A 16,137-nucleotide genomic window follows, 5' to 3' on the forward strand; every position below is an offset into this window, starting at 1 on the left:
CACTAGCTTTTGAGCGCACACTAGCTTTTGAGCGCACAAGTGCACAAAAGCGTGCGCATTTGAAATCGCACGCACTGATTAACCTGTATCGTTGACGACAACACAGTTTCAATTCTCTCACTTGTTTCGAACATTAGCAATCGGCAACATCTTTGGTAGGTTAAGCATTACGTGACCTCATTTGATTAAAATAGCACTCACCTGACTTTTCTAGGGCAATCAAATGGAGGCCGGGGATTGAACCCGGGGCCTCATACATGCATAGCATGCTCTCTACCACTGAGCTACATCCCGTCAGCTCAAGAATTTTCATTTTAAGCCTGCTTCGGAACCCACCAAGGGTTTTCTCGTCCATGGCATTTAGCACCTGGACCTGACAACACTAGTCTTCGGATCTATCAGACCTTTAAATATTAACATTTTATGTTTGGAGAACATGTTGTCAAAAAATATCGAATGCTAAGTGCCTTTCCAGATAATGCCAGATTTTAAATGTGGCGCCTTCTACATGCTTAGATTAACATATTTGCACTGATTCATGCAGTTTCACCGTAATATGAGTATGTGTTGGCTAAATAAGGGATTGCTTGATAGTATTCAGATAGAACCGTTGTCGGCAGGATTCAAACCTGCGCGGGGAGACCCCAATGGATTTCTATTCCATCGCCTTAACCACTCTGCCACGACAACACACTTTTAGAGTTCCAAGTCTCTGGCTTTTTGGAACAGGAAGAGTCTGGAACACTTAGGGTAGGTTAAGCCTTGCTTGATCTAATTTTGAAATAGTCTTCAAATTGACTGAAGCTAGCTTTGATCACATCTTGGAGACGGCAGGCATTGAACCTCAGGCCTTCTACATGAGAAGCATACGCTTTGCCGTTGAGAGAAGTCCCCTGTGTTAATTCAATTGTACATCTGTAAAACCGATTCCTGAAGCTTTGCTTAACGATAGAAGGGACAAATAGGTCATCAGTTGGCACTAGGGTATCATACATTTTATAGAGAATTTTGCTTGCCTGCCGCCGTTGTCATTGATGGAAAGTCTATTGCATTGATGGATTGCAAGTTTCCAACTGCAAGAAACACTTTTATCACATCTACACCAGATGATGCTGTTGCAGAAAGTGTAGGTACTGCTGGGAGTTGAACCCAGGGTACCTACACTTGGTTCCCAGGGTTCAACTCCCAGCAGTTTACAAGACAGGCGCTTTCACCAGCTAAGCCACAGTACCCTTATTGTTTTGTTTACTTGATACACCAATGAAAAAGGTCTCATGTAGCGTGGCCCGATCATGTGTTAAGCTATCAGAACTGGCGGCTAAAGGAATTCCAATTGAGTAGGTTACTTACATTATACAACTCACTGATGTGTTTAGAACACTGCCTCTTCTGTGAACTAGACAGTCACTATGACAGTCCCAGCCACAGCACCCCTCTCAGTTCAGGAGAAATGCTTCAGCAAATGATTGGGAAGACAACGAAAGAGGTCTGCAGTAACATGACATATTTCTGTTGATCCTTTAAACAGTCCCTTAAACATACACTGATTAACCTGTACAGTTGACAGCAGGATTCGAACCTGCGTGGGGAGACCCCGACGGATTTCTAGTCCATCACCTCAACCACACAGTATCGACATTTCAATTCTCTATCACGTTCAAACATTAGCATTCTGCAACATTTTTGGTAGGTAAAGCATTGCGTGACCTCATTTTGTTTAAAGATTCATTACACAGTAACATTCAGCAATGTTTCGTGATCGGATCAATTTTGACTTCTACCTTATAAATGGGATTCATTCATATTCATCGCATCACCTACACTACAATTTGGAGATGCCGGGGATTGAACCCGGGACCTCATACATGCGAAGCATACGCTCTACCACTGAGCTACATCCCCATTGTGTAGTAATCAGTACATCTCTACTATCAATACCCGAAGCTTTGCTTAATGATACAGCCAATCAATAGGTTGACTTGCACTAGGCCATCCTAAGAGATGAAGATATTTGGCCTGCCTGCTAAAAGCAGAGGTGGTAAACTGGTTTGGCAGATTTCAATCATGGAGCGGGGGATCCAATGGATTTCTAGTGCATCAGCTTTACCGCTTGGCCAGGACAATGGTGCTTATCGGCCTCAAGTCTATCAGTTGTTCGAACAGTAACAGACTGCAACGCTTGAGGCTGTGGGATCAAATTGTGAAATAGTCCTACACCCTTGACCACAGCTTGCTTTGATGACATCTTAGTGATCGGACCTCAGCACTCCTACATGAGAAGCTTTACAGATGAGCCGAAAACAGATTACTTCAATTGTACATGTGGCAACCGATACATGAAAGTTTGCTTAACGATACAAGAGGGGAAATCGGTTATCGACTGGCAGTACGGTATCATACATTTCTTAGAGAAGTAGTCTGCGTACAGATAGCAGAACTGGCCAACGCTTGTCGGCAGGCCTGAATCTTCGTCGTGACGCAACAATGTTTTTCTCTTCTGTGGCTGTCAACACTTAGTGCATAAACGTACCGTACTCATATCAATGTGTTGACCGGCACTAGCTTTTGAGCGCACACTAGCTTTTGAGCGCACAAGCGCACAAAAGCGTGCGCATTTGAAATCGCACGCACTGATTAACCTGTATCGTTGACGACAACACAGTTTCAATTCTCTCACTTGTTTCGAACATTAGCAATCGGCAACATCTTTGGTAGGTTAAGCATTACGTGACCTCATTTGATTAAAATCGCACTCACCTGACTTTTCTAGGGCAATCAAATGGAGGCCGGGGATTGAACCCGGGGCCTCATACATGCATAGCATGCTCTCTACCACTGAGCTACATCCCCTCAGCTCAAGAATTTTCATTTTAAGCCTGCTTCGGAACACACCAAGGGTTTTCTCGTCCATGGCATTCAGCACCTGGACCTGACAACACTAGTCTTCGGATCTATCAGACCTTTAAATATTAACATTTTATGTTTTGAGAACATGTTGTCAAAAAATATCGAATGCTAAGTGCCTTTCCAGATAATGCCAGATTTTAAATATGGCGCCTTCTACATGCTTAGATTAACATATTTGCACTGATTCATGCAGTTTCACCGTAATATGAGTATGTGTTGGCTAAACAAGGGAATGATTGATAGTATTCAGATAGAACCGTTGGCGGCAGGATTCGAACCTGCGCGGGGAGACCCCAATGGATTTCTAGTCCATCGCCTTAACCACTCGGCCACGACAACACACTTTTAGAGTTCCAAGTCTCTGGCTTTTTGGAACAGGAAGAGTCTGGAACACTTAGGGTAGGTTAAGCCTTGCTTGATCTAATTTTGAAATAGTCTTCAAATTGACTGAAGCTAGCTTTGATCACATCTTGGAGACGGCAGGCATTGAACCTCAGGCCTTCTACATGAGAAGCATACGCTTTGCCGTTGAGAGAAGTCCCCTGTGTTACTTCAATTGTACATCTGTAAAACCGATTCCTGAAGCTTTGCTTAACGATAGAAGGGACAAATAGGTCATCAGTTGGCACTAGGGTATCATACATTTTATAGAGAATTTTGCTTGCCTGCCGCCGTTGTCGTTGATGGAAAGTCTATTGCATTGATGGATTGCAAGTTTACAACTGCAAGAAACACTTTTATCACATCTACACCAGATGATGCTGTTGCAAAAAGTGTAGGTACTGCTGGGAGTTGAACCCAGGGTTCCTACACTTGGTTCCCTGGGTTCAACTCCCAGCAGTTTACAAGACAGGCGCTTTCACCAGCTAAGCCACAGTACCCCTATTGTTTTGTTTACTTGATACACCAATGAAAAAGGTCTCATGTAGCGTGGCCCGATCATGTGTTAAGCTATCAGAACTGGCGGCTAAAGGAATTCCAATTGAGTAGGTTACTTACATTATACAACTTACTGATGTGTTTAGAACACTGCCTCTTCTGTGAACTAGACAGTCACTATGACAGTCCCAGCCACAGCACCCCTCTCAGTTCAGGAGAAATGCTTCAGCAAATGATTGGGAAGACAACGAAAGAGGTCTGCAGTAACATGACATATTTCTGTTGATCCTTTAAACAGTCCCTTAAACATACACTGATTAACCTGTACAGTTGACAGCAGGATTCGAACCTGCGTGGGGAGACCCCGACGGATTTCTAGTCCATCACCTTAACCACACAGTTTCGACATTTCAATTCTCTATCATGTTCAAACATTAGCATTCTGCAACATTTTTGGTAGGTAAAGCATTGCGTGACCTCATTTTGTTTAAAGATTCATTACACAGTAACATTCAGCAATGTTTCGTGATCGGATCATTTTTGACTTCTACCTTATAAAAGGGATTCATTCATATTCATCGCATCACCTACACTACAATTTGGAGATGCCAGGGATTGAACACGGGACCTCATACATGCGAAGCATACGCTCTACCACTGAGCTACATCCCCATTGTGTAATAATCAGTACATCTCTACTATCAATACCCGAAGCTTTGCTTAATGATACAGCCAATCAATAGGTTGACTTGCACTAGGCCATACTAAGAGATGAAGATATTTGGCCTGCCTGCTAAAAGCAGAGGTGGTAAACTGGTGTGGCAGATTTCAATCATGGAGCGGGGGATCCAATGGATTTCTAGTGCATCAGCTTAACCGCTTGGCCAGGACAATGGTGCTTATCGACCTCAAGTCTATCAGTTGTTCGAACAGTAACAGACTGCAACGCTTGAGGCTGTGGGATCAAATTGTGAAATAGTTCTACACCCTTGACCACAGCTTGCTTTGATCATATCTTAGTGATCGGACCTCAGCACTCCTACATGAGAAGCTTTACAGATGAGCCGAAAACAGATTACTTCAATTGTACATGTGGCAACCGATACATGAAAGTTTGCTTAACGATACAAGAGGGGAAATCGGTTATCGACTGGCAGTACGGTATCATACATTTTTTAGAGAAGTAGTCTGCGTACAGATGGCAGAACTGGCCAACGCTTGTCGGCAGGCCTGAATCTTCGTCGTGATGCAACAATGTTTTTCTCTTCTGTGGCTGTCAACACTTAGTGCATAAACGTACCGTACTCATATCAATGTGTTGACCGGCACTAGCTTTTGAGCGCACACTAGCTTTTGAGCGCACAAGCGCACAAAAGCGTGCGCATTTGAAATCGCACGCACTGATTAACCTGTATCGTTGACGACAACACAGTTTCAATTCTCTCACTTGTTTCGAACATTAGCAATCGGCAACATCTTTGGTAGGTTAAGCATTACGTGACCTCATTTGATTAAAATAGCACACACCTGACTTTTCTAGGCCAAAAAATGGAGATGCCGGGGATTGAACCCGGGGCCTCATACATGCAAAGCATGCGCTCTACCACTGAGCTACATCCCCTTACTGCCTAACAATTTACATTTTAAACCTGCTTCGGAAAACACCAAGGGTTTTCTCGTCCATGGCATTCAGCACTTGGACCTGACAACACTAGTCTTCGGATCTATCAGACCTTTAAATATTAACATTTTATGTTTGGAGAACATGTTGTCAAATAACGCAGAGTTACGTATGTAACTCCGGTTCTATGAATCCTGGATGACCGCCAGAGGCGGTGCATTAAGCACTGGATTTATCCGTCTCGCGCATGCGCAGTTCGAGTACCTATACCAACAAGGTCACATGTGACCCTCGTGACACCGGATTGGCTATATAGCCCGGTGTCGACAGAGGATCTGTTCCCAGAATCTTCTCGCGAACCACGAGACTTCTGAGTGACCTGTAACTCTGGCGGTCATCCAGGATTCATAGAACCGGAGTTACATACGTAACTCTGCGTTCTATTTCATCCTTACTGACCGCCAGAGGCGGTGCATTAAGCACTGGATGGCCAATACCAACAACGTCACGAAGAGTCAAGGTGCTCACCTACTGATCAGAGAAAGCAGAGCTTGGCATCAGGGCCACGCCCATTGGATGGGGAGTGGCAACGTTGACCCGGTAGAACCTGGAGAATGTGCTAGGCGACGCCCATGACGCCGCGGCACAGATGGTCCCCAGGGGCACCCCTCTCAGGGCAGCCCATGATGTGGAGACGCTCCTAGTTGAGTGACACCTCACCCTGGATGGCGGGGGGCGGCCACTGGCCCCGTAGGCGTGTGTTATGGTCTCCACAATCCAGTGGGACAGCCTCTGCTTTGTTAAAGCATGACCCCTGTTAGGGCCACCATGGCAAACAAAAAGCTGCTCCGACTGGCGAATACCGGCGGTAGCAGAAATATAAGCCCTAAGGGCCCGCACCGGGCACAGCAGCTCAGACCCACCCTCCCCAGAAGGGGGGTCAAAGCGTGCTAACTGGATGGGCTGGTTAAGGTGATTGCGTGGCAGGGTCTTTGGCAGGAACGCAACGTTCGGCCATAGAGTGACACCCGAGCCATCAGAGTTCCACCTCAGGCATGTATCACTCACTGATAGGGCATGCAACTCCCCGACCCGCTTGGCAGATGTTATGGCGAGTAAAAAGGCAGCCTTCATAGACAGCCACTTCAAACCCCCTTGACCCAAAGGCTCGAAGGGAGGAGATGACAAGGCTTCCAGCACCAGCGGCAGGTCCCATGCTGGAGACCGCATGGCTGTAGGGGGACGCAGCCTCAAAGCCCCTCTTAGAAAGAGGGACACTAATCTGTGGCGCCCTACCGTGGCGCTGTCAACCCTATCATGTAGGGAGGAGATGGCAGCGACATAGACCCTCAGGGTAGAGTGCGACCGGCCACTATCCAGGAGGGACTGCAGAAATTCCAGCACCGTGGTCACAGCACAATGCACTGGATCCACGGCCCTAGCCGCACACCAGTTGGAGAACAGCTTCCACCTGTTTCCGTACTGCAACCTGGTCGATGGTGCCCTGGCACTCATGACCGTACCCCTGACAGCCGTAGTGCACTCCCTCAGCAGTGGGTCGGGCCCTGCAGTGGCCAAGCCCAGAGCTGTAGGCGAGAGGGGTCGGGATGCCAGATCTGACCCCCCAGCTGGGACAGGAGATCCCTCCTGTCGGGGAGGCGCCATGGCGTGCTGCAGCAGAGCCTGAGCAGCAGTGGATACCAGAGCCTCCCCGGCCAAAAGGGGGCCACCAGAAGGAGCCGGTGGCCCTGCAAAAGGACCCTCTGGAGTGTCGGCAGAATCAAAGGCAATGGTGGGTAGGCATAAAGAGGCCTGTCCGGCCAATCGTGCGCCAGCGCGTCCTGCCCTAAAGGGCTGGACGCTTCTGCCCAGGAGAACCAGAGGGGGCAATGCGCCGACTCCTCCGAGGCAAAGAGGTCCACCTCTGCCCTGCCGAAGAGGCCCCACATTGACTCCACCACCTCGGGGTGAAGCCGCCATTCCCCCGGTGGAGGCTTCCGTCGGGAGAGGAAGTCTGCCGCCCGATTCTGGGCCCCCGGCAAATAGACTGCACGTAGGCTGGCCAGACGGGGAGAAGCCCAAGTCAACAGGCTCTGGGATACCCGGAGTAGCCGTGCTGACCTGGTGCCCCCCTGGTGGTTCACCTGCGAAACCGTGGCCATGTTGTCCGACCGGACCAGGACATGCCGGCCTGTCAAATGGGGCAGAAAGCTGGCTAATGCCAGCTGCACAGCCCGGAGTTCCAGCACATTGATGTGTTGTGCCATGTCCCGGCCAGACCACCGTCCCTGCGCAGTCCTGCCCTGCCACACTGCGCCCCATCCCGAGAGGCAGGCATCGGTTGTCACCAACTCCCGGCGTGCCGGGATTGCGCCCATGGGCACGCCTGCCTCCAGATACGCTCTCCTTCTCCATGGGGCCAGAGAGACAAGACACTGCAGGGTCACCTTGACCCTCCTCTGCCTGTGCCACTTGGCATCTAGGTGCAGGCTGTTCAGCCACATTTGGAGTGGGCGCAGGGACAGTAAACCCAGAGGCACCACAGCTGAAGCAGCTGCCAGCTTGCCCAGAAGCTGAAGAAAAAGAATAAAAAGCAGCCTCCTGCCGGCTCTGAAGAGAGGAAGGAGGCGGAGGATGTCGTTCACCCGTCGAGGTGAAAGGTAGGCCTTCATGGCGACCGAGTCCAGGACCAACCCCAGATAGGTAACCCGTTGGGAAGGGTCCAGGCAACTCTTTGTTTGATTCACCGTCAAGCCCAGCCGGGCGACGTGCGACAGCAGGCGGGCCGTGTCCTGGGCCACCTGGGACCTGGAGGGCGCACAGACCAGCCAGTCGTCCAGATACGGCAGGATCTTCATGCCCTGCGTCTGCAGGGGTGCGAGGGCTGCCGCCACAACCCTGGTGAAAACCCTCGGGGAGAGGGAAAGCCCGAAGGGAAGTACCCTGAATTGGTAATGCCTGCCCCGATAGGCAAACCTCAGGAACCGCCTGTGGTGTGCCGCAACCGGCACATGAAAATAGGCGTCCTTTAGGTCTATAGTCGTGAACCACTCCCCCCTGGCAACTACCCTCAGGGTGTCCGCCGAGGTGAGCATGTGAAATGGTAAAATTTTTAAAAACGTGTTCAGGCCCCTTAGGTCTAGAATGGGCCTGAATCCGCCGTCTTTCTTGGTGACCAGAAAGTACGCCGAGTAGAACCCCCCGGGTTGTAACTGAGGGTCCACTGGCTCGATCGCACCCTTGGCCAGGAGGGCGGATAGCTCCTGGGCCAGAGCTGCGGCCTTCGTCGGGTCGCGGACGACTGTCATCCTGACCCGGCCAAAGGCCTGGGGCCGGCGTCGGAACTGTAATTCGTACCCCCGGGTTAAGGTGGAAACCACCCAGGGGTCTATAGTACAGGCAGCCCAATAGCTGATCTGCTGCTGGGAAAAACAGCCGACGACCGGCCCCGTGGTCCTAGCGCCTGGCCCCCCGGCCTCTGTCGGCTCTGGAGGGGTACCGGTGAGGCTCCGCGGCCCGAGGCTGCCCGGGCGATGGGCGGGCGGGGGCGCGAAAGCTATCAGCGGGCTGCTGGGCGGACCGCCGAGACCTGCGTAGGCCCTCCTCTCTTGCTGGGTAAGAGCGTGGTGGCTGGTAGCGGCCCCGGGGGGCAGCCGGGGGGGCTCTAGGCCTGCCAGGAGCGGAGACACTCCTGTGAAGACCTGACAGCTGCAGGTTGGTTTTGCCTAGCTTGGGCAGCTCGCTCCAGCGTCTCCAGGGCAGCTGACCCAAACAGCTCCCCCGGTACCACTGGCACGGCTCTAAGGGCCTTCCTGCACGCCTCCGTCAGGGGCGACTGAGCCAACCAAACCTGGCGGCGAGTCTGGACCAGGGTGGACATAACACGCCCCAATTCCCTGGACATGAGGGCAAAGGCCTGTAGGGACGCGTCGCTCAGGTCCTGTGTAGACGGCTCAACTGCAGCTTGTTGCAGCGAGGTCGAGAGCGCCAGCATTAGGTGGGAGAGGGAGTTGCCAATCCGCCCCATACGTGCTGCTGCGTCCTAGGCCTTCGAAAGCAGGTCGTCTGTGACCCTGCACTGGGGCCGAGGACACCTGGCATCCGGCCGCAAGGCCTGATCGGGGGTTAGAATGAGGGAGGCAATGGCGGGCTCAACGGGTGGCATGCAACCCAAACCATACTGCGCTGGATCCCGCATGGCAGCCAAGGCCCGAGCACTGGAAGGACGGGGGAGAGCCTTGGCGTCCTTCCAGCAGAGGTGTAGCTCCTTTAAATACTCCTCCGAAGGAGGGACAGAGAAAGGGGCTGTGGCAGGGCTGCGCCTGAAAAAGGCGCTAGGCTGGGCCAAGTCTGCCTGAGGAGCATCGAGCCCCAGGCGAGCCAGGGCCGTACGGATGACGGCCCCGATGGGGTTACCCTCTGTGCTGTGCCCAGAGCTCTGAGTAGAGGAGCGGGAGGCCTCCCCAAAAGCGTTTGAGGATTCCTCCCCCGTGACACCCTCACTGAAGAGGTTGGCTGATGCCGCCAGCGACAGGACATCGTCCGTCCCCGGCACATCCCCCAAGGAAGGGTCAGGCCGGATGTCAGCCACCGCGCCACCTGCCCCAGGTTGCAGGGTCAGGAGGAGTTCCTGTATCCTCTCCATATCGGACGACAAGCGATCCACCTTGGATGCTAGCTCGTCCCTAGCCCTTTTCCTGGGGGGGGGGCCTGCTCTACCCCGACGCCAAGAATGGCCGGGCTGAGCAGGAGGAAGTAGCGCCATTGATGGTAGGTCGACAGCTGCCGGATGTTCCACCGCTGCGAGCCTAGCCAGCCTGAGTGCCAAGGGCATGGAGCCGCAGTTCATACAGGCCCTCTCGGTAAGGCCCTCCCTCAAATGCTCGAAGCCGAGGCAAGAGGGGCAGCGATCATGGCCATCGTCAGGCTCAAGGAGGGCCACACAGGCGCCACACACATGAGCCATCAGCAGAACACTGGGAGAGGGAGCACTGCCTTCACCAGAGAGCTACTAATTCAAGAAGAGCCAAGAAAGTGTTACCGGGAGAGGACGCGAGAGCGCAGTCTTCACCAGCAAGTGACTGGAAAAATAATTACACACTCAAATATACAGCAGTGTTCTCGGGAGAGGACGCGAGAGCGCTGTCTTCACCGGTAAGTGACTGAAAAGAAACAAACAAGTGTTACAGGGAGAGGGCGCGAGAGCGCTGCCTTCACCGGTAAGTGACTAAAAAATAAACCCCAACAGTGTTACAGGGAGAGGGCGCGAGAGCGCTGCCTTCACCGGTAAGTGACCGAAAGAAATAAACAACAGTGTTACAGGGAGAGGACGCGAGAACGCTGCCTTCACCGGTAAGTGACTGACTGGAAAAACCTTTTACCAAATAAATTTGGTAACCCAGAACACAGCCGAGCTGTTTCTATAAGGGAGCTATCAGTAGCGAAATTAATCCCAGTAGTGAAAATAACCCCAGCAGTGTTGCCGGGAGAGGACGCGAGAGCGCTGCCTTCACCGGTAAGTGACTGAAACTAAACAAAACCTTGGAAGCTTCTACTTCAGCGCTGTACAGACCAACAGCCCCTGGAGGACGAGTTCACCCGTTGCTCCGACCCTTGGTCGCGAGGCTGCACACAGTCTGGAGCGCGATCCTTTTCAAAAAGCGAATACGCTATCCGCAAGCGGTACTACAACATGCGTCTTTGCGAGAAGATGAAAGGAACAGATCCTCTGTCGACACCGGGCTATATAGCCAATCCGGTGTCACGAGGGTCACATGTGACCTTGTTGGTATAGGTACTCGAACTGCGCATGCGCGAGACGGATAAATCCAGTGCTTAATGCACCGCCTCTGGCGGTCAGTAAGGATGAAATAGAACATCGAATGCTTAGTGCCTGTCCAGATAATGCCGGATTTTATATATGGCGCCTTCTACATGCTTTGATTCACATATTTGCACTGATTTCATGCAGTTTCACCGTAATATGAGTATGTGTTGGCTAAACAAGGGAATGAGTGATCGTATTCAGATAGAACCGTTGTCGGCAGGATTCGAACCTGCGCGGGGAGACCCCAATGGATTTCTAGTCCATCGCCTTAACCACTCGGCCACGACAACACACTTTTAGAGTTCCAAGTCTGTGGCTTTTTGGAACAGGAAGAGTCTGGAACACTTAGGGTAGGTTAAGCCTTGCTTGATCTAATTTTGAAGTAGTCTTCAAATTGACTGAAGCTAGCTTTGATCACATCTTGGAGACGGCAGGCATTGAACCTCAGGCCTTCTACATGAGAAGCATACGCTTTGCCATTGAGAGAAGTCCCCTGTTTTACTTCAATTGTACATCTGTAAAACCGATTCCTGAAGCTTTGCTTAACGATAGAAGGGACAAATAGGTCATCAGTTGACACTAGGGTATCATACATTTTATAGAGAATTTTGCTTGCCTGCCGCCGTTGTCATTGATGGAAAGTCTATTGCATTGATGGATTGCAAGTTTACAACTGCAAGAAACACTTTTATCACATCTACACCAGATGATGCTGGTGCAAAAAGTGTAGGTACTGCTGGGAGTTGAACCCAGGGTCTCCAGTTTACAAGACAGGCGCTTTCACCAGCTATGCCACAGTACCCCTAATGTTTTGTTTACTGGATACACCAATGAAAAAGGTCTCATGTAGCGTGGCCCGATCATGTGTTAAGCTATCAGAACTGGCGGCTAAAGGAATTCCAATTGAGTAGGTTACTTACATTATACAACTTACTGGTGTGATTAGAACACTGCCTCTTCTGTGAACTAGACAGTCACTATGACAGTCCCAGCAACAGCACCCCTCTTAGTTCAGGAGAAATGCTTCAGCAAATGATTGGGAAGACAACGAAAGAGGTCTGCAGTAACATGACATATTTCTGTTGATCCTTTAAACAGTCCCTTAAACATACACTGATTAACCTGTACAGTTGATAGCAGGATTCGAACCTGCACGGGGAGACCCCAATGGATTTCTAGTGCATCAGCTTAACCGCTTGGCCAGGACAATGGTGCTTATCGACCTCAAGTCTATCAGTTGTTCGAACAGTAACAGACTGCAACGCTTGAGGCTGTGGGATCAAATTGTGAAATAGTTCTACACCCTTGACAACAGCTTGCTTTGATCATATCTTAGTGATCGGACCTCAGCACTCCCACATGAGAAGCTTTACAGATGAGCCGAAAACAGATTACTTCAATTGTACATGTGGCAACCGATACATGAAAGTTTGCTTAACGATACAAGAGGGGAAATCGGTTATCGACTGGCAGTACGGTATCATACATTTCTTAGAGAAGTAGTCTGCGTACAGATGGCAGAACTGGCCAACGCTTGTCGGCAGGCCTGAATCTTCGTCGTGATGCAACAATGTTTTTCTCTTCTGTGGCTGTCAACACTTAGTGCATAAACGTACCGTACTCATATCAATGTGTTGACCGGCACTAGCTTTTGAGCGCACACTAGCTTTTGAGCGCACAAGCGCACAAAAGCGTGCGCATTTGAAATCGCACGCACTGATTAACCTGTATCGTTGACGACAACACAGTTTCAATTCTCTCACTTGTTTCGAACATTAGCAATCGGCAACATCTTTGGTAGGTTAAGCATTACGTGACCTCATTTGATTAAAATAGCACACACCTGACTTTTCTAGGCCAAAAAATGGAGATGCCGGGGATTGAACTCGGGGCCTCATACATGCAAAGCATGCGCTCTACCACTGAGCTACATCCCCTTACTGACTAACAATTTACATTTTAAACCTGCTTCGGAAAACACCAAGGGTTTTCTCGTCCATGGCATTCAGCACTTGGACCTGACAACACTAGTCTTCGGATCTATCAGACCTCTAAATATTAACATTTTATGTTTGGAGAACATGTTGTCAAATAACGCAGAGTTACGTATGTAACTCCGGTTCTATGAATCCTGGATGACCGCCAGAGGCGGTGCATTAAGCACTGGATTTATCCGTCTCGCGCATGCGCAGTTCGAGTACCTATACCAACAAGGTCACATGTGACCCTCGTGACACCGGATTGGCTATATAGCCCGGTGTCGACAGAGGATCTGTTCCCAGAATCTTCTCGCGAACCACGAGACTTCTGAGTGACCTGTAACTCTGGCGGTCATCCAGGATTCATAGAACCGGAGTTACATACGTAACTCTGCGTTCTATTTCATCCTTACTGACCGCCAGAGGCGGTGCATTAAGCACTGGATGGCCAATACCAACAACGTCACGAAGAGTCAAGGTGCTCACCTACTGATCAGAGAAAGCAGAGCTTGGCATCAGGGCCACGCCCATTGGATGGGGAGTGGCAACGTTGACCCGGTAGAACCTGGAGAATGTGCTAGGCGACGCCCATGACGCCGCGGCACAGATGGTCCCCAGGGGCACCCCTCTCAGGGCAGCCCATGATGTGGAGACGCTCCTAGTTGAGTGACACCTCACCCTGGATGGCGGGGGGCGGCCAATGGCCCCGTAGGCGTGTGTTATGGTCTCCACAATCCAGTGGGACAGCCTCTGCTTTGTTAAAGCATGACCCCTGTTAGGGCCACCATGGCAAACAAAAAGCTGCTCCGACTGGCGAATACCGGCGGTAGCAGAAATATAAGCCCTAAGGGCCCGCACCGGGCACAGCAGCTCAGACCCACCCTCCCCAGAAGGGGGGTCAAAGCGTGCTAACTGGATGGGCTGGTTAAGGTGATTGCGTGGCAGGGTCTTTGGCAGGAACGCAACGTTCGGCCATAGAGTGACACCCGAGCCATCAGAGTTCCACCTCAGGCATGTATCACTCACTGATAGGGCATGCAACTCCCCGACCCGCTTGGCAGATGTTATGGCGAGTAAAAAGGCAGCCTTCATAGACAGCCACTTCAAACCCCCTTGACCCAAAGGCTCGAAGGGAGGAGATGACAAGGCTTCCAGCACCAGCGGCAGGTCCCATGCTGGAGACCGCATGGCTGTAGGGGGACGCAGCCTCAAAGCCCCTCTTAGAAAGAGGGACACTAATCTGTGGCGCCCTACCGTGGCGCTGTCAACCCTATCATGTAGGGAGGAGATGGCAGCGACATAGACCCTCAGGGTAGAGTGCGACCGGCCACTATCCAGGAGGGACTGCAGAAATTCCAGCACCGTGGTCACAGCACAATGCACTGGATCCACGGCCCTAGCCGCACACCAGTTGGAGAACAGCTTCCACCTGTTTCCGTACTGCAACCTGGTCGATGGTGCCCTGGCACTCATGACCGTACCCCTGACAGCCGTAGTGCACTCCCTCAGCAGTGGGTCGGGCCCTGCAGTGGCCAAGCCCAGAGCTGTAGGCGAGAGGGGTCGGGATGCCAGATCTGACCCCCCAGCTGGGACAGGAGATCCCTCCTGTCGGGGAGGCGCCATGGCGTGCTGCAGCAGAGCCTGAGCAGCAGTGGATACCAGAGCCTCCCCGGCCAAAAGGGGGCCACCAGAAGGAGCCGGTGGCCCTGCAAAAGGACCCTCTGGAGTGTCGGCAGAATCAAAGGCAATGGTGGGTAGGCATAAAGAGGCCTGTCCGGCCAATCGTGCGCCAGCGCGTCCTGCCCTAAAGGGCTGGACGCTTCTGCCCAGGAGAACCAGAGGGGGCAATGCGCCGACTCCTCCGAGGCAAAGAGGTCCACCTCTGCCCTGCCGAAGAGGCCCCACATTGACTCCACCACCTCGGGGTGAAGCCGCCATTCCCCCGGTGGAGGCTTCCGTCGGGAGAGGAAGTCTGCCGCCCGATTCTGGGCCCCCGGCAAATAGACTGCACGTAGGCTGGCCAGACGGGGAGAAGCCCAAGTCAACAGGCTCTGGGATACCCGGAGTAGCCGTGCTGACCTGGTGCCCCCCTGGTGGTTCACCTGCGAAACCGTGGCCATGTTGTCCGACCGGACCAGGACATGCCGGCCTGTCAAATGGGGCAGAAAGCTGGCTAATGCCAGCTGCACAGCCCGGAGTTCCAGCACATTGATGTGTTGTGCCATGTCCCGGCCAGACCACCGTCCCTGCGCAGTCCTGCCCTGCCACACTGCGCCCCATCCCGAGAGGCAGGCATCGGTTGTCACCAACTCCCGGCGTGCCGGGATTGCGCCCATGGGCACGCCTGCCTCCAGATACGCTCTCCTTCTCCATGGGGCCAGAGAGACAAGACACTGCAGGGTCACCTTGACCCTCCTCTGCCTGTGCCACTTGGCATCTAGGTGCAGGCTGTTCAGCCACATTTGGAGTGGGCGCAGGGACAGTAAGCCCAGAGGCACCACAGCTGAAGCAGCTGCCAGCTTGCCCAGAAGCTGAAGAAAAAGAATAAAAAGCAGCCTCCTGCCGGCTCTGAAGAGAGGAAGGAGGCGGAGGATGTCGTTCACCCGTCGAGGTGAAAGGTAGGCCTTCATGGCGACCGAGTCCAGGACCAACCCCAGATAGGTAACCCGTTGGGAAGGGTCCAGGCAACTCTTTGGTTGATTCACCGTCAAGCCCAGCCGGGCGACGTGCGACAGCAGGCGGGCCGTGTCCTGGGCCACCTGGGACCTGGAGGGCGCACAGACCAGCCAGTCGTCCAGATACGGCAGGATCTTCATGCCCTGCGTCTGCAGGGGTGCGAGGGCTGCCGCCACAACCCTGGTGAAAACCCTCGGGGAGAGGGAAAGCCCGAAGGGAAGTACCCTGAATTGGTAATGCCTGCCCCG

The 16,137-nt window shown here is 52.1% G+C and overlaps 8 non-coding genes across 8 annotated transcripts; all 8 read right to left on the reverse strand.

The window, feature by feature from the left end:
• Nucleotides 1-608: 608 nt before the first annotated feature.
• On the reverse strand, nt 609-690 carry trnas-aga (transfer RNA serine (anticodon AGA)). Its single transcript has one exon. It is a non-coding gene; the product is annotated as a tRNA-Ser (tRNA).
• A 1,140-nt stretch (nt 691-1,830) lies between these two features.
• trnaa-cgc (transfer RNA alanine (anticodon CGC)) lies at nt 1,831-1,902 on the reverse strand. The gene has a single exon. It is a non-coding gene; the product is annotated as a tRNA-Ala (tRNA).
• Nucleotides 1,903-3,164: 1,262 nt separating this feature from the next.
• trnas-aga (transfer RNA serine (anticodon AGA)) lies at nt 3,165-3,246 on the reverse strand. Its single transcript has one exon. It is a non-coding gene; the product is annotated as a tRNA-Ser (tRNA).
• A 1,140-nt stretch (nt 3,247-4,386) lies between these two features.
• trnaa-cgc (transfer RNA alanine (anticodon CGC)) lies at nt 4,387-4,458 on the reverse strand. The gene has a single exon. It is a non-coding gene; the product is annotated as a tRNA-Ala (tRNA).
• An 877-nt stretch (nt 4,459-5,335) lies between these two features.
• On the reverse strand, nt 5,336-5,407 carry trnaa-ugc (transfer RNA alanine (anticodon UGC)). The gene has a single exon. It is a non-coding gene; the product is annotated as a tRNA-Ala (tRNA).
• A 6,035-nt stretch (nt 5,408-11,442) lies between these two features.
• On the reverse strand, nt 11,443-11,524 carry trnas-aga (transfer RNA serine (anticodon AGA)). The gene has a single exon. It is a non-coding gene; the product is annotated as a tRNA-Ser (tRNA).
• A 438-nt stretch (nt 11,525-11,962) lies between these two features.
• Nucleotides 11,963-12,036, reverse strand: trnat-ugu (transfer RNA threonine (anticodon UGU)). The gene has a single exon. It is a non-coding gene; the product is annotated as a tRNA-Thr (tRNA).
• A 1,063-nt stretch (nt 12,037-13,099) lies between these two features.
• trnaa-ugc (transfer RNA alanine (anticodon UGC)) lies at nt 13,100-13,171 on the reverse strand. Its single transcript has one exon. It is a non-coding gene; the product is annotated as a tRNA-Ala (tRNA).
• Between the last annotated feature and the right edge of the window lie 2,966 nt (nt 13,172-16,137).

This window comes from Gadus morhua, chromosome 15 (genome assembly GCF_902167405.1).
Source record: "Gadus morhua chromosome 15, gadMor3.0, whole genome shotgun sequence".
NCBI classification, from domain to species: Eukaryota; Metazoa; Chordata; class Actinopteri; order Gadiformes; family Gadidae; genus Gadus; species Gadus morhua.